Source organism: Lepus europaeus, chromosome 7 (assembly GCF_033115175.1).
Source record: "Lepus europaeus isolate LE1 chromosome 7, mLepTim1.pri, whole genome shotgun sequence".
NCBI classification, from domain to species: domain Eukaryota; kingdom Metazoa; phylum Chordata; class Mammalia; order Lagomorpha; family Leporidae; genus Lepus; species Lepus europaeus.
Window position 1 is genome coordinate 55748509 of NC_084833.1, and position 24378 is coordinate 55772886.

Here is a 24378-nt window from a genome sequence, read left to right on the forward strand (position 1 = left end):
GACCGAGTTCATCAGGGACCCATGGGAAGTTCTCTGTATGGAAGTTTTGGTCCTACACTACAAAAAATAATAATTGTGTGTTTTAATTATCACCTATTGCATTTTGGAACTGAGTCAGGCAAATCATTTCTAGCCCTGAGCAAGCGCCTTTGATCTTCAAAACCTCCCCGACCTTTCACAAAGCCAGTGGCTTCCACTGAAACCTGGGCAAACTCCTTGTCGGTTGAGGCCGCTCCGTGATTTCAAACTTCGGTTTGAGATGGCACGGCCCGGACGGCATCCGCTGACAAGCAGCGCCCAGTGAGCCTCGGCCGGGCTGCAGGGGCCGGGCTACCCGGGGCAGCGGCTGCGCGCGGGGCCCCCGGACCGGGCCCGGAGCAGGGGCCGCGGGAAGGCGCGTCCGCCCCTCCCCGCCAGCGCCGCGCGCGTCGCCTGCGCTGACTCAGCCCTTCCGGCCGCTCTCGTCACAGCCCGGGCCGACTGCCCTGAGGGTGCTCCCGCCGAGCGTCACGGCCCAGCCATGCGGGACCGCAGGCGTCCGGCGCGCGCTCCAAGCCGGCCGCCTCTCTGGCCGCGCGGTGACTCAGCCGCTTCCGCTCCCCAGTCTGCGCAGCTGCGGCCGCCTGCCGCCGGGGCCCTGCCGCCTGCCGCGCGCGGCGGCCTCCACCCGGAGCGGCCTTCTCCACGGCCCCGGAAGCACGGGCATCCTGATGCACGACCTCTGCGCTCCCACGTTCTGGAGTTGCAAGGCGTTTGCCAGCACATTGAGGCGCAGGAAAACACAGGAGTTAGGCTTGGAAGCTCTTGGGGTGTGTGACAGGCTCGCGCCTTCCCTCAGCCGCTTAATCTGGCCTAATGTCGCTTTGCATCCGGCGAAATGGATGTGATTCCGCGCCCAGGTTGGTGATGGTGTAACCTCTAGCACATGGAACTCAGCGAATTTCGGCTTTTATTCTTCTCTTGGAAATGCCTTTTAGATGTAGTTCTAAGTCTCCACTGGCCACTCCACCCACTCTGAGCAGCTCACCGCAGGGCCACCAGAGCGACTCCCTAACTGGTTTAGCCGCATTCCCATCCAGCCCTCGCGGGGCGACCAGGTGCATTTTCAGGGTTCTTCTCGGTGTTCTTCAAGACATTCCTTGGCATAAGAAAATAGAGGGAGCTGTTGACTTTTGGTTTAAGTTGAAAGTTCTTTCCCGGTATTAAAATCATTGTAGTGTAGTCTTGTCCAAACACCCATCACCGATTCCTCCCGTAAATATGTTGCACTTACTCTGCGCCCTACCCCTCTGTGGTGCCAGGATTCCTGCCCTCAAAGAGCTCAGTCTGGGGAAGATACCCACATGGTGACATAGGGCTAACACCGGGCAATAAGGGCTCCGATCAAAGTAGGAACGGGGCGGGGGAGTGGGGAGAAGCCAAGGGAACTGAAGGGTAAGAGGAGAGTAGCTAACTGGGAGAGGGCTTGTTGAATGAGAATGCTGCTGTATTGAGTACAAGAAACATCTAGCTCCAGGCCTTGATTTTCTTGGGTCCAGAAGTGCTATGAAAGAAAATTTGGGTTTAAAAAGGAACATCACCTGATGAAACACGGATTGTAGGAAGGACTAATGGATCCCTTAAGGGAAAAATCCTGTACTAAGGGAGGAGATCTCTCCTTAAGGATTAGCATGGGCCACAGGCAGATGGGCATTTGCCGGGCAGCTAGATGCCCACATCCCATACTGTAGTCCTGGGTTTGAATTCTGGATCTGTTCCTGATTCCAGCTTCACACTAATGCACACCCTGGGAGGTAACAGTGATTGCTGAAGTACTTGGGTCTCTACCACCTACATGACAGACCTGGATTGAGCTCCTCATTCATAGCTTCTATTTGGCCCAGCCTTGTATTTGGAGAATGAACTAGTAGATGGGAACTGTCTCTCTGATAGACAAAATTTAAAAAAAAATTTTTTTTAATTGATTGAGGCTGGTGTTGTGGCATAGCTGGTTGAGCCATTGAATGTGATGCCAGCATCCTATGTGGGTACCAGTTCTAGTCTCTGCTCTTCCACTTCTGATCCAGCTCCAGGTTGATGCACCTGAGAAAGCAATGGAAGATGGCCCAAGTTCTTGGGCCCCTGCACCCACATGGGAGGCATGGATGAAGCACATGGCCCAAGGCTTTGACCTGGCCCAGCCTGGCTGTTGTGGCCATTTGTAGAATGAGCCAGCAGATGGAAGATTCTCTCTCTCTCTCTCTCCTTGTCTCATAACTCTGCCCTTCAAATAAATAAATAAATGTTTAAAAAGTATTTTAATGAAATAAGGAATGGACCACAGGGCTTGAGTGTAAGACAACAGTGTTTATGAGAATTCTATAAAGTTATACTTAAACGTACTCCAACTCAACCTCTTGGTGCATTCTGTAAGACCAGGGAAGAATAAGGCTATGTACTAAAATGGAAACAACCAAATAGGGGTGCAGGTCCTCTTCTGGGTGGCAAGCTGGAAAGACTTGAATTCTTAGGAAGCCAGAACACACTTATGGACTCCTCACTTAAAAAAAAAATTAGGCTGGCTCTGCGGCTCAATAGGCTAATCCTCCACCTTGCGGCGCCGGCACACTGGGGTTCTAGTCCCGGTCGGGGCGCCAGATTCTGTCCCGGTTGCCCCTCTTCCAGGCCAGCTCTCTGCTGTGGCCCGGGAGTGCAGTGGAGGATGGCCCAAGTACTTGGGCCCTGCACCCCATGGGAGACCAGGAGAAGCACCTGGCTCCTGCTTTCGGATCAGTGCGGTGTGCCGGCCTCAGTGGCCATTGGAGGGTGAACCAACGGCAAAAAGGAAGATCTTTTTCTCTGTCTCTCTCTCTCTCACTATCCACTCTGCCTGTCAAAAAAAAATAAAAAATAAATAAAAAAATTAAAAACTGCTTGTGTGGAAAGGCCAGGTGTTTGCCTACTGGCCAGAGGCAGATGGGCGGTGGAGGTATGCTAATTGACAGTGACAGATTGGATGCTGCAAGGTGCATCAGGGATCAAGGACACCTCAGTGACTCCTGCGGATGGTCCAGGCAGTGTTGATTTGGGTACTTATGGGGAAAGAGGACAAGGGAACAAAGAGGTGGTGAGAGAAGCAGTTCAAACAGGGACTGTGATTACAGTTGATTTCAATTTTTATTTTTCTGAATGAAAAAATTTTCCATCATAAATACATTTTACTTTTATTTAAGTATTTATTGTCATCTACTTGAAAAACAGAGCAACAATGATAGAGGGAAGGAGAGAGAGAGAGAGAGAGAGAGAGAGCACTTCCATCTGCTGGTTTACTCCCCAAATGCCTGCAACATGCAGGACTGGGCCAGGCTGAAGCTAGGAGCCCAGAACTCCATCTGGATCGCCCACATGAATGGCAGGTGCCCAAGCACTTGAGCCATCATGGACTACTTCCCAGGATGCATTAGCAGGAAGCTGGATCATAAGTAGAGTAGCTGGGACCTGAACCAGCACTCCTGCGGCATACAGGCATGTCAGGTGGCAGCTTAACCAGCTGCACCGCAACACCTGCCCTTGTTTCACTTTTAATATGAGAAAACTTTTTTTTTAAGTTATTAACCAATGTTGGTGCAGATAAAGTAAAATGAGCCCCCTTATTTCCTAGAGTTTTATAAGAAAGGAATCACAGTATAGTGCTTGACTTAATCTGTGAAAATTACACATTTTAATCATGGTATAAACTGATTCTTGATGTGAACAAAAATTAACTACTTTGGGAAGCTGGGGAAGGAGAAGTGATGATGGGTATGTGGTGTAATTGTAAGAGTACCACATCCTCATCTAGCACAAAGGAAGACAATAGATCATGTTTAAGACATATATATTAGGGCTGGGGCTGTGGCACAGTAGGTTAATCCTCTGCCTGTGGTGCTGGCATCCCATATGGACGTCGGTTCTAGTCCTGGCTGCTCCTCTTCCAGTCCAGCTCTCTGGTATGACTTGGGAGAGCAGTAGAAGATGGCTCTTGCGCTTGGGCCCTTGCACCTGTGTGGGAGACTCAGAAGAAGCTCTCAGCTCCTGGCTTTGGATCAGCTCAGCTCCGGCCATTTGAAGAGTGAACCAGCAGATGAAAGACCTTTTTCTCTGCTTCTCCCTCTTGCTGTATGTAATTCTACCTTTCAAATAAATAAATGAAATCTTTTAAAAAGACAGATGTATATGGAAATAGTATAAGCATAAGCACATTATTTTACCATATGGAGGTAAATACTCATATGGAGGTTAAAAAAAAAAAGTGGGAAATGACAGTCTTTGAGCTGTGAAGAGAAATGAGGAAGAAAACTATTTTCACCATACACTTTTTAGAGATATTAAAATATTGGGGAGGGGGGATGTTGTGACACAGCAGGTTAAACTGTCATTGGGACACTGACCTCCCATGTAGGAATGCCCAGTTCAAGTCCCTGCAGCTCCATGCTTCTTATCTAGCTTCCTGCTAATGCACTGGGGAGGCAGAGGATGATGGTCCAAGCACTTAGATTCCTACCACCAATGTGGGAGATCTGGATGGAATTCCTGGCTCCTGCCTGCAACCTGGCCTATTCCTTCCTGTTCTAGGCATTTGAGGAGTGAACCAGCTGATGGACGATCTTTCTCTCTGTCTTTCCCTTTCTTTCTGACACTTTACCTTTCAAATAATACATAAATCTTTTTTAAAAAATATTAGTTTGCCTTAAAAATATATTTTTAATTTATTTATTCAAAAGCCAAAGTTACAGAGAGAAAAGGAAAAACAGAGAGACATTGATTTTCCTTCCACTGGTTCAGTCCACAGGTGACTGCAATTTCTGAGGCTAGGCCAAGCTGAAGCCAGGAGCCAAAAGTTTCACCCAGGTATCCCATGTGGGTGCAGGGGCGCAAGAACTTGGGCCATCTTCCACTGCTTTTCCCAGGCCATTAGCAGGAAGTTGGATCAGAAGTGGAGCAGCTGGAACTTAAACCAGTACCCATATGGGATGCTGGCTTTGCAGGTGGCAGACTTAACCTACTATACTACAACATCAGCCTCTAAAAATATGTTTAACTTCATGCATTTTATATGGATAAAAATAAAAGCATGCAAACCCATTTCTCAGTAATTTCATTCAAATGTATGAGTATTAAGGCAATAATTACAGATATGGGGTTACATTTATGTGTAATAGCCATTGAAGTATTATTTACTTAGAAGGAAAAATTACTAGTGATGCAAATGTCTAACAGTTTAAAATTTTTTCATTTTATTTGATAGGCAGAGTGATGGGCAGGGGAGAGGTATCTCCCATCTGCTGTTTCACTCTCCAGAGGTAAAATAACAGCATGGTTGGGCTAGGCAGGATCCTGGAACTCAGTATAGGTTTCCCACAAGGGTGGCAGGGACCCAAATACTTGAACCATTACCACTGCCTCCCAGGGTCTGCATTAGTGGGAAGCTGGAGTCAGGAGCCAGAGCCAAATATCAAATCCAGGTATTCCAATTTGGGACATGGGTCTCATAAACTTTGTCTTAATGTTTGCCCCAATGTGAATTTTTTTCTAGTTTGTATTCATTTATTTGAGTGGCAGACAGACAGAATTCCCATCCTCTGGCCCAACCCTCAAATGCCTGCAATAGCTAGGGCTAGACTTACTGAAGCCAGGAGCCAGGAAATCAACCCAAGCCTCCCATGTGGATGGCAGGAACTCAACCAATTGAGCCATTACTACTGCCTTCCAGGTCTGTGTCATCAGGAAGCTGGATCAGGAGCTGGAGCCCAGACACTGGCATTGAACCCAGGCACTCCATTTTGGGGCATGAGCATCTTAAACTTTAAGCTAAACAATTGTCCCCCTGCCCTATGTAAATTTTAAAACACATGTAGCATCATAAGCCATTGATGATGAATACATATCTGGATGCATCTAAAATTATAGAGTGAAATGGAAAGTTACACACTCATTTTATGGTGTCATTACTACTAGAAATTGAGAAGGGAAATGGGACTGACTGGGAGGGTGTGTGGCTAAAAGGGCTTAAAAAAGATTTATTTATTTTTTTTAAAGATTTATTTATTTATTTGAAAGTCAGAGTTATACAGATAGAGGAAAAGCAGAAAAGTCTTCCATCCACCAGTTCACTCCCCAATTGGCCCAACGGCTAGAGCTGTGCCGATCTGAAGCTAGGAGCCAGGAGCCTCTTCTGGGTCTCCCTTGTGGGTACAGGGTTCCCAAGGACTTGGGCCATCTTCTACTGCTTTCCCAGGCCACAGCAGAGAGCTGGATTGGAAGTGGAGCAGCTGGGTCCCGAACCGGTGCCTATATGGGTTGCTGGCGCTGTGGCCTAAAGCGCCCTGGCTTAAAGCGCTGGTCCAAATTTATGTATTTGAAAAGCAGAGTTACAAAGCCGTAGGGGAGGGGGGAGAGAGAGAGAGAAAGAAAGAAATCTTTCATCCCATGGTTCACTCCCCAAATGGCTGCAACAGTCAGGACTGGGCTAAGTGAAAGACAGGAGCATCTTCCCGGTCTCCTATGTGGGTGCAGGGGCCCAAGGACTTACGCCATCCTCTGCTGCTTTCCTAGGTGCATGAGCAGCGAGCGGGATTGGAAGTGGAGCACCTGGGACTCGAACTGACACCTATATGGGATGCTAACCCTATAGGCCATGGCTTTAACCTGCTGTGCCACAGTGCCAGCCCCTAAAAGGGACTTTAATTTGATCTACGATGTTTCACTTCTTTAAAACCATGGAAACAAATATGAAACTGTTAAACATTTGTGATTCTGAGTGGTAGGAATAAGTGTGATTGTTATCTATTACACTGTTTCAAATTTTGGCTTCTATAAAACTAAGCTGTTACTGAGTTCTAAAAAGCAGATGATGCTGTGCTTGAAGAGAGATACAGGTGAAGTTCCACGGGAGTTTGAAATGGGAGGACATTGTCAAAGTCAGGGTAACAGACAGAGGGGGATGAGGAAATGTATCTGAACTGAGTCTTCAAGGGCCCAGAAGATTGAAACAGCTGAGGGGACTGTGAAGTGGTATTTGAGGCAGAATGAGCAGCACAAAGGAGTCGTGAAGACAGAAAAGCTGGGGACTCATGAGCAGATCGTGTGGCCAAACCAGAAGATACCTGATAACTGGCAGCGAGGTCTGAAAGGTGGTTGCTGCCTCAAGTAGAAAGATCTTCTGGGGCTGGCACTGTGGCATTGTTATGCCCCGTTCAGTCGTCCCCAAAGACCACCAAGGAGCCGATACCATTGTAAAGCACACGAGAGTTTTATTACAGGTCCGGGCCTGGTCTCTCAATCAACACTGATGCAGCGAGTCTGAATTGAAAGCCCCGACCCTTCAGTTAACAGGGTTTTTATAGGGTTTTCAGAGACATTCTATACATCATGGTACCATTTAGCAAATCATCTCATCCCGCGGGAAATTCAAAGGACATCTCCTAGAATTGATTAGTGCATCCAGTGGCGGGAACAGAGCTACTAAAGGTGGTTGGATGGCTTTGGGGTTGATGCCTTCTGAATTGATTGGCCAAAGCATAGGGTCCGAGCTGCTGGGGTGTACGTGCCAAAATGCAGGGTCTCGGGTAGCTATCAATCACCTTATCTGCCCTGAGAAGACACCAGGAACTCTAGATATTTCTCTGTTATCTGTTAATTGGCTGTTGCTAGGAGAGTTTATTGCAAGGGGAGTTCATTTATTTACTTCTGGCTTAGGGTTCAGGGCCTGGTCAGGCCCAAGTTACAAGATGGAGGCCTAATTTAAAATAGTTACACCTTGATTCAGGCTCAGGTCTCACAGCATAGCAGGTAAAGCCGCCGCCTGCAGTCCCAGCATCCTATGTGGGCGCCAGTTTGAGACCCAGCTGCTCCACTTCCAATCTAGTTCTCTGCTATGACCTGGGAAAAGAAGTTGAAGATGGCCCAAGTCCTTGGGCCTCTGCACCCACATGGGAGACCTGGAAGAAGCTCCTGGCTTTAGATTGACACAGCTCCAGCCATTGTGGCCATCTGGGGAGTGAACCAGGGGATGGAAGACCTCTCTCTCTCTCTTTCTCTCTCTGTCACTCTGTAGCAAATAAATAAATAAATCTTTTTTTTTTTTTTAAAGAGTCTTCTATAGAAAGCCAAAGATTTTTAGTCTGTTCTGTTGGTGTGAGTTGTCATTAATGGTTTGGGGTTGAAATGACAGGATCAGAACAGGAAGATTAATCTAGACATGAAATATAAAAGAATTTGAAATGGGGGAAGCCTGGAGGCAGGGAAAGTGGCTAAGAGGAATTAATTTTAAGAGTGAAAGAGAAAGAAGACTACAATCCTACCTTCCCCTTTTGGATCCAGGTGCCCTTTTGACCACATACAATTAATAGTCATCAGTAGTCTCTGCCTCTGGGCTGATGTTTTCTAGCCATTTTTCATGTTCCAGCACTCAGTTGAGAGGGATGACACACCCCTCAATTACCAGAGTTCACTGAGGCAGGATGCAGGGGACAGTCGGGAGTAAGCAGTTTGATGAGGATCCAGGTGGTTTTCTGGTCAAACCTTAGCTTTTACCCTGCACCAACACTGCTAACATTCATGGGTTCAAAGATTCCCACTATGTGATACTGAAAGCCACACCTTCTACATATTTACCAGCCCAGGTCTGGCATCAGTTGTAGCTCCCCTGTATTCCTGTATGGAGTCTACACTCCAGCCATGTTGACATGCTCTGTGGTGTCCACAGACATGCGCATGCATTTTTCCCTTCCTCCTTACCTCCCTTCCTTCCTTGGACACTTTCTCCCAATCTCTGCTTATCAAAAATCATATTCTTTTAGAGCCCAGATTTCACTTCTTCATGAATTCTTTTTATGATCAGCCAAAAGGGAATTATCTCCTTCCCCTTATTTATTTATTTATTTTTATTTTTTTGACAGGCAGAGTTAGACAGTGAGAGAGACAGAGAGAAAGGTCTTCCTTCCGTTGGTTCACCCCCCAAGTGGCCTCTATGCTGCGCCGATCCGAAGCCAGGAGGCGGTTGCTTCTCCTGGTCTCCCATGGGGTGCAGGGCCCAAGCACTTGGGCCATCCTCCACTGCACTCCCGGGTCACAGCAGAGAGCTGGACTGGAAGAGGAGCAAACGGGACAGAATCTGGTGCCCCAACCGGGACTAGAACCTGGGTGCTGGCGCCACAGGCGGAGGATTAGCCAAGTGAGCCGTGGCGCCAGCCTCTCCTTCCCCTTAGTAACCAAAGGCTCTGTTTAACATTTGTGTGTCCTCTTCTTTTTGTTTTATTTTATTTTAATTTCAAGAAATTTTATTAATTTATTTGAAAGGCAGAGTTCAGAGAAAGGGAGAAACAGAGAGAAGAAAGAGAGACACAAAGAGGAAGGGAGACCTTCCATCCACTGGTTCACTCCCCAAATGGCTGCAATAGCTGAGGCTGAGCCAGGCTGAAGCCAGGAGCTTGCAACTCCATCACTTCTCCCACATGGGTACAAGGGCTCAAGCACGGAGGCCATCTTCTGCTGCCTCCCCAGATGCATTAATAGGGAGTTGCATCAGAAGTGAAGCATCTGGGACTCATGGTCGACTAGGCACCAAGTATATGAGCCATTATCTGCTGCCTCCCAGAATGCACATTTAGCAGGAAGCTGGAACCAGAGGTAGAGGCAGGACTGGAACCAGGCTCTCCTATATGGGATGTGGGTGTCACAAGCAGCATCTTAACCACTGAGCCTAACTCCCACACCCATATCTCCTCATCTAATCTAGATTTTGAGTTGCCAGGCATAGAGGTCATGTTTTTGCTTTTTAAAAATCCTTTTAGAATATGGTACCCATAAATCCTTGCAGGTCAAGGTGTTTGATACTTTAAATAACTATTATTTATTGAAAGCCTTTTAGTTATAGGCACCATATGCATTATGTCTACTCCTCATAATAATCCTATGTGATAGATAATATTCTCCTCATTTTATAAAAGAAGAAACAGAGGGCCAGGATATTAATTTATATGGCCAGCATACATAGCTAGAATATAGGAGATTTAAGATTTTATTAGGGTTCCAATAGGTTGCAAATCTTGTGTTATTTTCACTATAGTATGCTGCTTTTAAGTGATAGTTTAAAATAAATAATACACTTTAAACCCATTTTTAAATTTGTTTTTTCTTTGGTGTAGTTCATTGCTAGACGTTTATACAGCTAGCAAAGCAGAAAGAATTACTAGTCAGTCTCTCTTACCAGATGTGTTAGTTGCAAGTAATAAAAATACAATCCAACTCATATGATTTACATAATAACAGTAAACACATTGATTAATGGACCAAGAAGTCTACAGGTAGATTGCTGTCATTAGGATTGAATGAATGTTGCAACAGATTTTCCTCTCTCTTTCAGTCTTGCTTTCCTGAGTTGGCTTCATTCCCAGGCAGGATCTCCCTATGTGGTGACAAAGATGGCCATCAACAGCTCCAGGTTCTATCCTACCAATTTAGTAACCCAGCTGAATGCACCTCTTTCTTAATAATTCCTTTTGAAATCCCAGGTGAGACTGTCATTGGCTCAGTGTGGATCATGTGCATGTGCCTGAAGCAATCATTCTGTCCACGAGATGTTGTGTTGCTCTGATTGACCAGAGTTAAAGCTGAGATTTGGGTCAGCCCTACCAGAATTCTATGAAATAGATATAGGCAAGGAAAGTAGTGATATCCAACCAGAAGAAAGGATGCTGGCTGGGAAAAATGGATTTCTGTTACATATACTTGCACTGAATGGGGACCCAGAACTTAACAGTCTTTGGTTAGTTAATGCCTAAGTGGATATGGTAGGTAACTCCCTAACTATTGCAGATGAATACTGTCCTCAAAGGGCTCACTACCCAGGGCTATGCTTTCCTGGTTTGGTCCCAAAGGTTGCATTGTTCTTCAGAGCAGTGTGTAATAGAACATTCTACTCATGGGAAATGATCCGTGCATGGCTTGAGAACTGTGGTAGCCTAGACCCAACTCAGAGGAAGAGATGGGGATCCGGTACCACATAGGGATACAGTATTAGCTTCAGTAGCATTGGGCAGGCCAAATCTGTTGAGAGGCCACTGTGGCAAATAGCAAGCACTAGCGTAGGCAAGCATTTGGCATTTGGCATCTGGGGCCTATCAGAAAATTTTGACACAACAGATATTCATCAGGATTCCAGACAAACAGATAAGTCTAGTTAGCATGTAGTAAGACTCTAGCCACTGGGCGAAAGTTGAAAGGCATTCTCTTTCCCAAGAATGGGGAAGTGAAGGAAGCAGGAAGACCTCAGACTCGGAGGTTCAGGATATTTGGGAAGGTGTCAGGGTTACATCAGGTACTAGGCTGAAATTCAGGCAGTGGAGCTGGAGTCTAATGAAGGACTCCATCCCGCGCTGTGGCACAGCAGGTAAGGCCACCGCCTGCAGGGCCTGCCTCCCATAGTGGGGCTGCTTTGAGTCCTGGCTGCTCCATTTCTTTTTTTTTTTTTTTCTTTTTTTTTTTTTTTTTTTTTTGACAGGCAGAGTAGACAGTGAGAGAGAGAGAGAGACAGAGAGAAAGGTCTTCCTTTGCCGTTGGTTCACCCTCCAATGGCCACCGCGGCTGGCGCGTTGCAGCCTGCGCACCGTGCTGATCCGATGGCAGGAGCCAGGTGCTTCTCCTGGTCTCCCATGCGGGTGCAGGGCCCAAGCACTTGGGCCATCCTCCACTGCCTTCCCAGGCCACAGCAGAGAGCTGGACTGGAAGAGGGGCAACCGGGACAGAATCCGGCGCCCCAACTGGGACTAGAACCCGGGGTGCCGGCGCCGCAAGGCAGAGGATTAGCCTAGTGATCCGCGGCACCGACCTTGCTCCATTTTTGATCCAGCTCCCTACTAATGGCCTGGGAAAGCAGTGGAAGAAGGCCCAAGTCCTTGGGCCCCCACCCACATGGGACACCTGAAAGAAGCTCCTGGCTCCTGGCCCAGGGGAAAAAAAAAAAAAAAGAATGAGGCTGAAGTTCAGTTATCTCACAGAACTGGGAGATAGTTTGGATAGCCAACAATCTTGACAGAAAACCTGGGGGTATGGGGTGGGACACTAAGTGCAGGAAATTCCTCCTGCCCTTAGGCAGGCTTAGATTAAAACAGCCTGCAGCTGATTCCCAGCATGCCCAGGTAAGCGGAAGGAAGGAGACAGTGGCTGGTCCCACAACAGGGTCTAACAAATTAAAAAATGTAACAGGAATCTGAAGTAAATCTTAAAGAGAAAGAAAGAAAGAGGAGCCAGCACTCTGGCTTAGTGGGTAAAGCTGCCTCCTGCAGTGCTGGCATCCCATATGAGTGCTAGTTTGAGTCCACTTCTGATCCAGCTCTCTGCTGTGGTCTGGAAAAGCGATGGAGGATGGCCCAAGTGCTTGGGCCCCTGCACGGGAGACCTGGCAGAAGCTCCAGGCTCCTGGATTCGGTTTTGGTTTGGCCCATCTCCAGCCGTTGCGGCCTTTTAGGGAGTAAACCAATGGATGGAATACTTCTCTCTCCATCTGCCTCTCTGTAACTCTGCCTTTCAAATAAATATTCTTTTTTTTCTTTTAAAATAAGAGGCATGTGTTCTGTCATTGGAATGCATAGCCTAATAAAAATTTAATTTAAAAAATTTCAGCTGGAATGCATTAAGAAACAAAGAGAACCTGGAAACAATAAAAACAATTGAAACAGGATGTTAAATGAGATTTTCCTGTTTTCCTAGTTTTGGAGCTCAGAATAATAGGTGGTAAGTGCCACCAAATTACAAAAAGATATGTCTGATCATTTATGCAGGGCTTGCTCAAGGGGGTGGCACCCAAATCAATTCTGAAACCTATATTCCATCATTCAGATTTTGGTCTAAGAAAAGAAAACCAAGGAAATGAAGTTTTAAAGCCACGAATTTATTTGAAGAAAACTGTCTGCATCCTATGGTTAAGAGAAAGTTAAGGGGCCGATGCTGTAGCACAGTGGATTAAGCTACTGCCTGCAATGCCAGCATCCCATGTAGGTGCTGGTTTGAGTCCTGCTGTTCCACTTCTGATCTGGTCTCTGCTGATGTGCCTAGGAAAGCAGTGGAAAATGGCTCAAGTACTTGGGCCCCTGCCCCAACATGGGAGACCTGGATGAAGGTCCTGGCACCTGGCTTTGGCCTGGCCCAGCCCTGACTCTTGTGGTCATTTGGGGAGTAAGCCAGTGGATGGAAGATCTCTCTCTGTCTCTCCTTCTCTCTCTCTGTAACTCTGCCTTTCAAATGAATACATAAGTCTTGCAAGAACAACAAAAATAGAAGATTAAGAGTGAGAACCTGCCAGGAGGAGAGACCGGCCTCTTGGTGCTGATGTGTGCATGTGAAGGGCTCTGTGGTCCCTGGGAGCTAGAGTGGAATGTGGAGAGAGAGCTCACAGGACAATGTCCTGAGTTATGGGACAGAAACTGAGGTTTTTACCTCAGCTGACAGATGAGAGGCTGGTAGGGAACAGTCAAAACTGTAGTCTAAAGGGATAGTAAGGAGAAGTTAATGAAACGAGTTTGAAAGGCAGTAGCAAGATAGAATAAAATTACTCCTTCCTTTGGACAAAAGATAAGAAGCCTGCACTCTCTTTTCACCTCTACCACAAATGAGCTATGCTAGTGTGGAAAACCACTCGACCTCTCTGGGTCTCTGTTTTCTCTACAAGGAAGATTGGACCAGATTGTCTGTAAATTACCTTGAAGAGAACTTCTGAGGGTTGGCACTGTGGAATGGCAGATAAAGCTGCCATCTGCAGTGCCGGCATCCCGTATGGGCATCCATTCGAGTCCTGGCTATTCCACTTCTGATCCAACTCCCTCTTTTTTTTTTTTTTTTTTTTACAGGCAGAGTGGACAATGAGAGAGAGAGAGAGAGAGAGAGAGAGAGAGAGAGAAAGGTCTTCCTTTTGCTATTGGCTCACCCTCCAATGGCTGCTGCGCTGATCCGAAGCCAAGAGCCAGGTGCTTCTCCTGGTCTCCCATGGGGTGCAGGGCCCAAGCACTTGGGCCATCCTCCACTGCACTCCCAGGCCACAGCAGAGAGCTGGCCTGAAAGAGGGGCAATCGGGACAGAATCTGGCGCCCTGACTGGGACTAGAACCCGGTGTGCTGGGTTCTAGGATTAGCCTATTGAGCCGTGGTGCTGGCCCCAACTCCCTTTTAACGTGTCTGGGAAAGCAGCAGAGGATGGTCCAAGTACGTGGGCCCCTGCTCCCACATGGGAGACCCAGAAGCTCCCGGCTTTGGATCCGCCCAGCTCCAGCCATTTGGTGAGTGAACCAGCAGATGGAAGACCTCTCTCTCTGCCTCTATCTCTCTGTAACTTTGCCTTTCAAATAAATAAATAAGTCTTAAAAAAAAGAAGAGAGAGCACTTCCGTGACTTTCTAATTATATGAGTGTATTCTATTGAGCTCCATGGTGTCTTTTGGATGAGGATTATGGTATTATTTTGGTCAGGTTTTATTCTCTTTTTTTAAAGATTTTTATTTATTTATTTCAGAGGTAGAGTTACAGACAGTGAGAGGGCGAGACAGAGAGAAAGGTCTTCCTTTCGTTGGTTCACTCCCCAGATGGCCACAACGGCTGGAACTGCGCCGATCTGAAGCCAGGAGCCAGAGGCCTTTTCCTGGTCTCCCATGCAGGTGTAGGAGCCCAAACAGTTGGGCCATCTTCTACTGCTTTCCCAGGCCATAGGGGAGAGCTGGATTGGAAGAGGAGCAGCCAGGACTAGAACCGGCGCCCATATGGGATGCCGGTGCCACAGGCATGGGGTTAACCCTCTGCGCCAGGGCACCAGCCCCAGCTTTTTATTCTTACAACTAAAATATCCTAAGAGGAGCTACTTAGGAGGGGTGAAGTTTGGGAGGTTCTCAATCCAAGACTGGGCAGCCCCATTGGCTCAGGCATGGTAAGGCCAGAGAATGGTGGAGGAATGATCACACAGCGAGTCAAGAAGCTGAGAGGCAGGGAGCATGCTCATCTTCTATGCCACATGCATCCATCTTTCTATAGCCACTGTGATTGAATCATGACACTCCACTCAGCAGCTTAATCTAATCTAAACCTATCTGAGCATTTCTCAAAAGCCTCACTCTTGACCTAACAATTAGATTAAGTCTCCACCCTTAATCCATTAAACCAATAACATAAGATTTTGGGAACAAAACTTCTAACTCATCATAGGCCCTTGGGAGATACTCAAACTCATATCCAAACTATAGCAGACATACATACATTGCATCACAGTTAGGCCTTTGTAATTCAGGTCTCAGTGGGGGCCAGCAGTCCCCCTTCTTTAGCCTGTCTTAACAGACTTTTTTTTTTTTAAGATTTATTTATTTACTTGAAAGTCAGAGTTACACAGAGAGAGGAGAGATAGAGAGAGAGAGAGTGAGAGAGAGCGGTCTTCCATCTGCTGGTTCATTGCCCAATGGCCGCAATGGTGGGAACTGGGCTGAAAAGCCAGGAGCCAGGAACTTCTTCTGGGTCTCCCAGGTAGGCCCAGGGGCCTAAGCACTTGGGCCGTTCTCTGCCACTTTCCCAGGCACATCAGCATGGAGCTGGATTGGAAGCAGAGCAGCTGGGACTCCAACGGGCACCCATATGGGATGTCAGCACTGCAGGCCATGTCTTAACTCACTGTGCCACAGCGCCAGCCCTCAGTTTAAAATTTAAAAAGGAGGGCCGGCGCTGTGGCTCAACAGGCTAATCCTCCGCCTTGCGGCCCCAGCACACCAGGTTCTAGTCCCGGTCGGGGCGCCGGATTCTGTCCCGGTTGCCCCTCTTCCAGGCCAGCTCTCTGCTGTGGCCCAGGAGTGCAGTGGAAGATGGCCCAAGTGCTTGGGCCCTGCACCCGCATGGGAGACCAGGAAAGGCACCTGGCTCCTGGCTTCGGATCAGCGCGGTGTGCCGGCCGCGGCGGCCATTGGAGGGTGAACCAATGGCAAAAAGGAAGACCTTTTTCTCTGTCTCTCTCTCTCTCTCACTGTCCACTCTGCCTGTAAAAAAAAAAAAAAAAAAAAAAAAAAAAAAAAAAAAAAAAAAAATTTAAAAAGGAAAAAAAAAGCAACTCATATCTTGTTGTTTTCCTTTGCAGACTTTGACCTCCTCTCTTTGCATCTGCCCCAGTTGCAATCGCCAACATGTGTTTTCTGTGCTCTTACAGTACTCTGCTTCAGGAACTGCATAAGCATTAGCAGTGAGAGCTTGCGGTGCTTCCCCAGCCACTGCACAGTGAAAGCAAGCAAGGAAGTAGTTGGCCTTGATAAAACAGTGTTTTAGGGAACAAAAGTGCTGGAGTGTAGCCTCTCTCTTCTGAGGTCCCCTTTCCCCCTCCAACCCTTATTTCCTGTTACCTCCAGCAACAACAGGAACTCAAGAGGCCTAATATTGCTAAGCCACAACAGCATCTGACCTATATGACACTCACTTTGAAGGTGCTTCTTGGTTACAAATGCCAGGGGATCCAAACAGCAGACACTGCAGCACACAGAGAAAATCAGTATCAAAGGAATGTGGCCACGCACTGCTGATTCTGTTGTGGTTAGGACAGGAATGAGGAGATGTTGACAATCAGCAAGGTGATGACACTCCACCCACCTTAGTGTCAACCCTTGTGTCCCAATTCCTGTGACCTCAGTCCTACTGACAGGAACACACCTGACAGAGTCACCCCAACCTAGGCAAACTTTTAGGGAGGTCTTTGCACATCTTTACCTAGGCATGGAGAGAGACGATTCACACTGGCCCTTGAGGGACTATCTAGTCTAGAGTTGGGGACGCTTAAAGAGCCAGGTGAGAAGTAGAAGGCAGTAAGGCTGGAGCGGCAGCAAGGAGGGATTGGTTCACAGAGTCCTTGGAGCTTGCAGAGGGTGAAGAGCCTCTGATGATTTGCAGCAGGGATGTAACATGCTCAGATGTTTCTGTTTTAGAAAGATCACTCCAGTAACAGCATGAGGAATGATTTGAATAGGGCAAGACGGGAAGCACAGATCAGAGGTTATAATAGTTCAGTTTAGGACATCAAAATTGCTAGAAAAGCATAGGATTTCATCATTAGAAGAAAGAAAAAAAGGACAAAAGGCCTATGCCACTTCTGTAGAACTCTATAGGCAAAATATCTTTCTCTAAGTATTGCCTTTTTTGGGAGGCATTGAACATTTTAAAAGAAATATGTATTTTTTTCTGATTACAAAAGCAAACATAGTCACAGAAATTTCAAACAATTCAGAAATATTTAATTTGGGAAGTAAAAGTCCTGTACAATCCTACCCATCAGAGGTAATAGCTATTTCTAGTAAAATACCTTTCTCACAGTGGGAAATCCTGCTCTTACCAAACAAAGGACTCGAAATGCTTCATAACCAGTTTCAAAAGGCAATGCAATGCTTAGGTTCCCTGAAGAGTAAATGATGAAAGATTGTTCAAAGAGAAAAGAGGTATAGAAATAACTGGGTAAAATAGATCAAGTGCTGAAGAGGCTAATTCTGAATCATATTTTCTACTCAGGGGTTCATGTACCTGAAGCTATCTAGGGTGCTTAACTGAGGAGGTGGCTAGTGTTTACTTGTGCGGAACAAGAGAGCTCTAGATGTCTACTGGTAGTTAACAGTTCCTGTGTTAAAGTTTTCTTTTGAAACAAAGAAGCGTTTTCAGAGGGCTCGTGTCCCAGCTGCTCCTTTTCCAATCCAGCTCTCTGCTAATGGCCTGGGAAAGCAGTGGAAGATGGCCCAAGTAGGAGACTCGGAAGAAGCTTCTGGCTCCCAACTTTGGATCCAGCTCAGCTCCAGCAGTTGTGGCCATTTGGGGAGTGAACCAGCTGATGGCAGACCTCTCTCTCTTGGTCTCTCCCTCTCTCTGCAACTCTGCCTCTCAAATAAATAAATAAAACTTAAAAAAAAAAAAAAAGGCATTTTTAGGAGCTTTGAAATAATTTTCCCTCCCAAGCAGGCCTTTAACATGGTGGATAACAACAGAAGGTAATTCAGTGTTTTTATGCCCATATTTGTACATCTTAGCCGACTGAAGATGTACCGCAGGGAATTTGAATGATTTCTTTTTGGTTGCTTGCTTTTGAAACCACACTGGGGGAAAATCTAGGCCTAAGACCTTTAAAAAGAAAGAACTGTGTTTTTTTCCTAGACAATTCTTTTTTTTTTTTTTTTTTTTTTTTTTTTGGACAGGCAGAGTGGACAGTGAGAGAGAGAGAGAGAGAGAGAGAGAGACAGAGAGAAAGGTCTTCCTTTTCCGTTGGTTGGTTCACCCGCCCAATGGCCACTCCGGCGGCACGCTGCTGCCGGTGCACCATTCGGATCCGAAGCCAGGAGCCAGGTGCTTGTCCTGGTCTCCCCATGCGGGTGCAGGGCCCAAGCACTTGGGCCATCCTCCACTGCCTTCCCTGGCCACAGCAGAGAGTTGGACAGGAAAAGGAGCAACCACCAGGACATAATCTGGTGCCCTGACTGGGACTAGAACCCGGTGTGCCGGCACCGCAGGTGGAGGATTAGCCTAGTGAGCCGCGGCGCCGGCCCCCTAAGACAATTCTTAATGAGCTTTCTTAGAAGGAAAGTATTGGAACCCATCTGGAGTTTCACAACTTTTACCATCAGAAATTCTGAACTCTCTCAATTGCCCTATAAGAAAAAAAAAAAAAAAAAGTCAAAGAACATTTTGCAAAAGGAGAAGTTCATTGTCTCGCTCCTCTAAGGCCTGACAAAGGTGGAAATGGCATTGGGGACCCCAGCTCCAAAGATGGGAGGTTGTCAGGACTTGCTTTCTTCTCTTCTACTATCTCAGCTATTTTTGTGTATCAATCTTGTTTTCTCTGATAATGTGGCTTTGTCCAAGCAGTCAGAAAGATGCTTGCTAATTGGCCTGGTTTTCATACCAACAGCTCTGAAATTGTAGAGTGTATCAGTCCTTTTCCACTTGCTCCTGTCTGACCAGCCTTTGGAATGATCAAATTGTTTAGACTTGGGCCGGCGCCGCAGCTCAGTAGGCTAATCCTCCGCCTTGTGGCGCCGGCACACCGGGTTCTAATCCCGGTTGGGGCACCGGATTCTGTCCCGGTTGCCCCTCTTCCAGGCCAGCTCTCTGCTGTGGCCAGGGAGTGCAGTGGAGGATGGCCCAAGTGCTTGGGCCCTGCACCCCCATGGGAGACCAGGAGAAGCACCTGGCTCCTGCCATCAGATCAGCGCGGTGCACTGGCCGCAGCGCGCCAACCACGGCGGCCATTGGAGGGTGAACCAACGGCAAAAGGAAGACCTTTCTCTCTGTCTCTCTCTCTCTCACTATCCACTCTGCCTGTCAAAAAAAAAAAAAAATTTGTTTAGACTTGGAGTATCTGCTTCTCCTTGTTCCTAACACTGGGCCCATGGGCGTGAGGTGTTGTGATGGACGGTGAGCCAACTCTGTTGCAGCAGGGAAGGATGTACTCAAAAGACAAGGACTTCATTCGGACATAGCCCACGTCTATCATAGTGCTGCTTGGTGATACCATTTCACTGTAGAAAGATTTGATTCTTTGCTGTTTAAATTAATTTAGCAGAAACCATAAATGCACTGGTTATTTATACTGTCCCTTTATTTGTTGTAGTCATCCCATCTTATCTGAAGTTCTACTTGCCCCAGTTTTAATGATCTGTCATCAACCACGGACCAAAATATTAAATGTAAAAGTTCAGAAATAAGTAAGCCATAAATTTAAAATAAAATTTACTATAGTTTACTACTATAATTTTTATTTCATTATTAATTGTTGTTAATCTCTTACTAGCCCCAATTTATTAACTTTATCATAGTTATGTAGGTTAGGAAAAAAAACAATCTATATAGGGTTGTTTTGTTTTGTTTTGTTTTTGACAGGCAGAGTGGATAGTGAGAGAGAGAGACAGAGAAAGGTCTTCCTTTTTGCCATTGGTTCACCCTCCAATGGCCACTGCAGCCAGTGCATCGTGCTGATCCGATGGCAGGAGCCAGGTGCTTCTCCTGGTCTCCCATGGGGGTGCAGGGCCCAGGGACTTGGGCCATCCTCCCCTGCACTCCCTGGCCATAGCAGAGAGCGGGCCTGGAAGAGGGGCAACTGGGACAGAATCCGGCGCCCAAACTGGGACTAGAACCCGGTGTGCCGGCGCCGCAAGGCGGAAGATTAACCTGTTAAGCCATGGCGCCGGCCAAGGTTTTGGTATCATCTGCTGTTTCATAAAACTACTGGGGGTCTTGGAATTTACATATCCCCTATGTAAATTGAGGGAGGGACTACTGGACATTTCTTCTCTTTGCCTGAATTAAGAAAATTAAATCCAGATCTTGCACTGTGGCACAACAGGTTAAGCCACTGCTTGTGATGCCAGCATCCCATATTGGAATGCTGGTTTAAGTCCCAGCTACTCTGCTTCCAATCCAGCTTCCTGTTAATGTGCCTGGGAAGACTGTGGAAGATGGTCCAAGTGCTTGGGCTCCTGCCACCCATGTGGGAGACAAAGATGGGGTTCCTGGTTCCTGGCTTCAGCCTGGTCCGGGACTTGCTGTTACATCCATTTGGGAAGTGAATAAGTTAATGAAGATCTCTTTTTTTCTCTCCCTCTCTTTGTTGCTCTACTTTTCAGAAAAATAAATAAAATAAACAAACATTTAAAAGAAAAATCCAGAAGAAGCCCTAAGTGTTGTGTTATTATGTTGAAAAAATATATTTGTCTAAGAAGTCTCATATCAATAGGTGATAATTAAATAGAACACATGTGAAACTAATAATATGAACATGTTCTCCTTTGAAAGATATAGTCAAGGGACCTGACTCTATATATAGAGTCATCTACTTCCAATCCAGCTCCCTGCTAATGGCCTGGGAAAGAAGTGGAAGATGACCCAAGTGTTTCGGTCCCTGCTACCCATGTGGGATACCTGGAAGAAGCTCCTGGCTCTTTGCTTTGGCCTGACCCAGCTTGGGCCTTTCAAATAAATAAAGTCTTTTTAAAAAATAAAAAGGTGCCCTCCCCACTTGGGAATAGCATTGTGGCATAGTGGGTTAAGACACTGCACTTGGCTGCATCCCATATTGGACTGCAGGTTCAAGTTCCGGCTGCTTCACCTCCGATGAAGCTCCCTGCAAATGCACCTGGGAAATTGGTGGAAGATGTCCCAAGTACTTGGGCCCCTGCCATCCATGTGAGAGACCTGGATGGAGTTTCTGGCTCCTGACTTCTGTGTGGCAGCCCTGGCTATTGTGGACATTTGTGCAGTGAACAAGCAAGTGGAAAATATCTTTCTCTCTCTCAATCTTCATTCTTTCTCTGTCACTCTTTTGTTTTTTTAAGATTTATTTATTTTATTTGAAAGGCAGAGTTACAGAGAGGCAGAAGTAGAGAGAGAGAGAGAGAGAGAGAGATCTTCCATCTGTTGGTTCGCTCCCCAGATGGCTGCAACAGCCAGAGCTGTGCCGATCTGAAGCCAGGAGCCAGGAGAGTCCTCTGGTTCTCCCATGTGGGTGCAGGGGCCCAAACACTTGGGCCATCCTCTACTGCTTTCCCAGGCCACAGTGGAGAGCTGGATCGGAAGTGGAATAGCGGGGACTCGAACCACCGCCCATATGGGATGTTGGCACTGCAGGCAGCAGCTTTACCCACCACACCACAGCGCCAACCCCTGTCAATCTGTCTTTCAAATAAAAATAAATAAATAAAACATTGGAAAAAGCCTATAAAACCTCTATCTTTTATACCCAGTTCTCTCTCTTATGACATTGGGCTTAGATACCAAAAAAGGAACTTCTCTGCTTCAAGACCAATTTCAAACATCTAAGGGAAGAACTTGATTTGGCTTTTCCTATGTCACATGCCTATCTTTGGACCAGTGCTTTTCTTTAGCTAGTGCCTAGATGCAACCATTATCTAGTGTCTACTTGATTGACTGGAACCTTTGATCTGCTGATTGTTGTACTTTGCATGGTCACCACGGCCTTGGATCACTCACTGTAGCCAGGGGAAGGGTTCTAACAACTGCAGGAGGCAGCAGGATAGGTCTGTGATAACAGGAAGGAAGAATGTGATGTGGGCGGACAAAAGCTATAGTTCTTAAGCACAGTATATACATAGGTTTGTGCATATAATTTCCCAAAGTTTTATTTGGAAAATGTTTAAACTTGCAAAAAACTTTCAAGAATGGCATGTTTACTACCCATATACTCTTCATCAGTAGATTGCCTAACTACTAACATTTTCCCGAGTTTGCTTGCTCTCTCTTTCTACACACACACACACACACATTGAACACACACACACATTGAACACACACACACACACACACTGAACCAGTTGATGATAAGTTGTGGACATCATAATACTTCACTGCTGGGCCGGCGCCACGGCTCACTAGGCTAATCCTCCGCCTGCAGCGCCAGCACCCCGGGTTCTAATCCCGGTTGGGGCACCGGATTCTGTCTCGGTTGCTCCTCTTCCAGTCCAGCTCTCTGCTGTGGCCCGGGAGTGCAGTGGAGGATGACCCAGGCCCTTGGGCCCTGCACCCACATGGGAGACCAGGAGGAAGCACCTGGCTCCTAGCTTTCGATAGGCGCAGTGCCAGCCATAGCAGCCATTTGTGGGGTGAACCAATGGAAAAAGGAAGACCTTTCTCTCTGTCTCTCTCTCTCTCTCTCTCTCTCTCACTGTCTAACTCTGCCTGTAAAAAAACAAACAAACAAAAAACAAAAAAACTTTTCATAATCTCTCTTCAGATCAAGAATATTCTCATATATTCTCAAGTGAGTGAGGTAGCACCTAGAATGACACTGTCAGAGGATTTGACCTTCTTAGCAGAGCCAGGATTAGGTGAGGCAAGTGAGGTGCTGGTTTGTGTCCCTGCTGCTCCAACTCCGATCCAGCTGCCTGCTAATGTGCCTGAGGAAGCAGCAGAGAATGGCTAAGTCTTGGGGTACCTGCACCCACATGAGAGACCCAGGTAGAGTTCTGGGCTCTCAGCTTTAGCCTGGGGAGTGAACCTGTGTATGGAAGATCTCTGTCTCTCTCTCCCTCTCAATTTAACTCTGCTTTTCAAATCAATAGATTAATCTTTTTTTTTTGGACAGGCAGAATGGACAGTGAGAGAGAGAGAGACAGAGAGAAAGGTCTTCCTTTTTTGCCGTTAGTTCACCCTCCAATGGCCGCCGCGGTTGGCGCGCTGCAGCCGGCGCACCGCGCTGATCCGATGGCAGAAGTCAGGTGCTTCTCCTGGTCTCCCATGGGGTGCAGGGCCCAAGCACTTGGGCCATCCTCCACTGCACTCCCAAGCCACAGCAGAGAGCTGGCCTGGAAGAGGGGCAACCGGGACAGGATCGGTGCCCCAACCGGGACTAGAACCCGGTGTGCGGGCGCCGCAAGGCAGAGGATTAGCCTATTGAGCCGCGGCGCCAGCCAATAGATTAATCTTAAAAACAAGCAAACATATAATTTGGGAGGTGTTCAGTCTCAGGATTGAGTCTGGGAATCTTATTCACTTCATGGTAGTCTCAGCCCTGAGTTTTAGTTTTTACTCTATTTATTTTATGTTAGTTTTTTTTTTTCCAAATTGTGCATATTTATGAGATACTATGTGATAGTTCATTGATTTTTAGCTTTTCTTTTGGCATGCCAGCTAGTTAAAACACACATGAATTTTCCTCAGATCTCAGCAGTGAAATTGTTCCTAATTTTCTCCAAATAAATTCTCCTTGGAAATTAATTTTTATGACTTACTGTTTTGGGCGATATAAAATGTTTTTCACTAGCTTTCTTAGATTTTTTTAAAAAAAGATTTATTTTATTTATTTGAAAAGCAGAGTTACAAAGAGAGAGACAGAGAGGTAGAGCGAGAACTTTCATCCACTAGTTCATTCCCCAATTGACTCCAACAAAAAGAGCTAGGCCAGGCCGAAGCCAGAAACCTCAAGCTTCATTGGGGTCTCTTATGTGGGTGCAGGGGTCCAAGCACTTTCCCAGGCTTTTTTAGGGAGCTGGATCAGAAATGGAGCCTGTTAGGAAAAGAGTTGCAGATTGGTGCCTCCTCATATGGGGAGGCAGTGTACAAATTTACAGCCAGTCTGAATTTATTCAGAGAAAATAAATTCGTAGAGGTGGGTGACCAACTGCCGGCACACACATGATGGAATACGTGGCAGGAGGCCCCAACCCCAGGTGCAGGGCCTTTTTATATTTTAGGAGGGCTAAGGATGGGGGTGGGACTAGGGAGCAGCAGGCAGAGGTGAATTCTAGCAACTGGTCTTTCAGTTGGCCGTGAGAGATTGGATATGAAGGCAATAGGGTGTGAGACCCAATTGAGATTCAAGGGCAAGGAATAAATTCCAATGTTTAGCTGTCTTATGGGCA

At 46.7% G+C, this 24378-nt stretch overlaps 1 long non-coding RNA gene across 1 annotated transcript in view; it reads left to right on the forward strand.

Moving 5' to 3' along the window:
* The first annotated feature begins 656 nt into the window (after positions 1–656).
* The window catches only part of LOC133764440 (uncharacterized), a 29197-nt gene continuing 5475 nt past the window's right edge, over positions 657–24378 (forward strand). Inside the window, exons 1-2 of the long non-coding RNA XR_009866449.1 lie at positions 657–899; positions 10385–10532. This is a non-coding gene — a long non-coding RNA (uncharacterized LOC133764440). The remainder of the gene's footprint in view (positions 900–10384; positions 10533–24378) is intronic.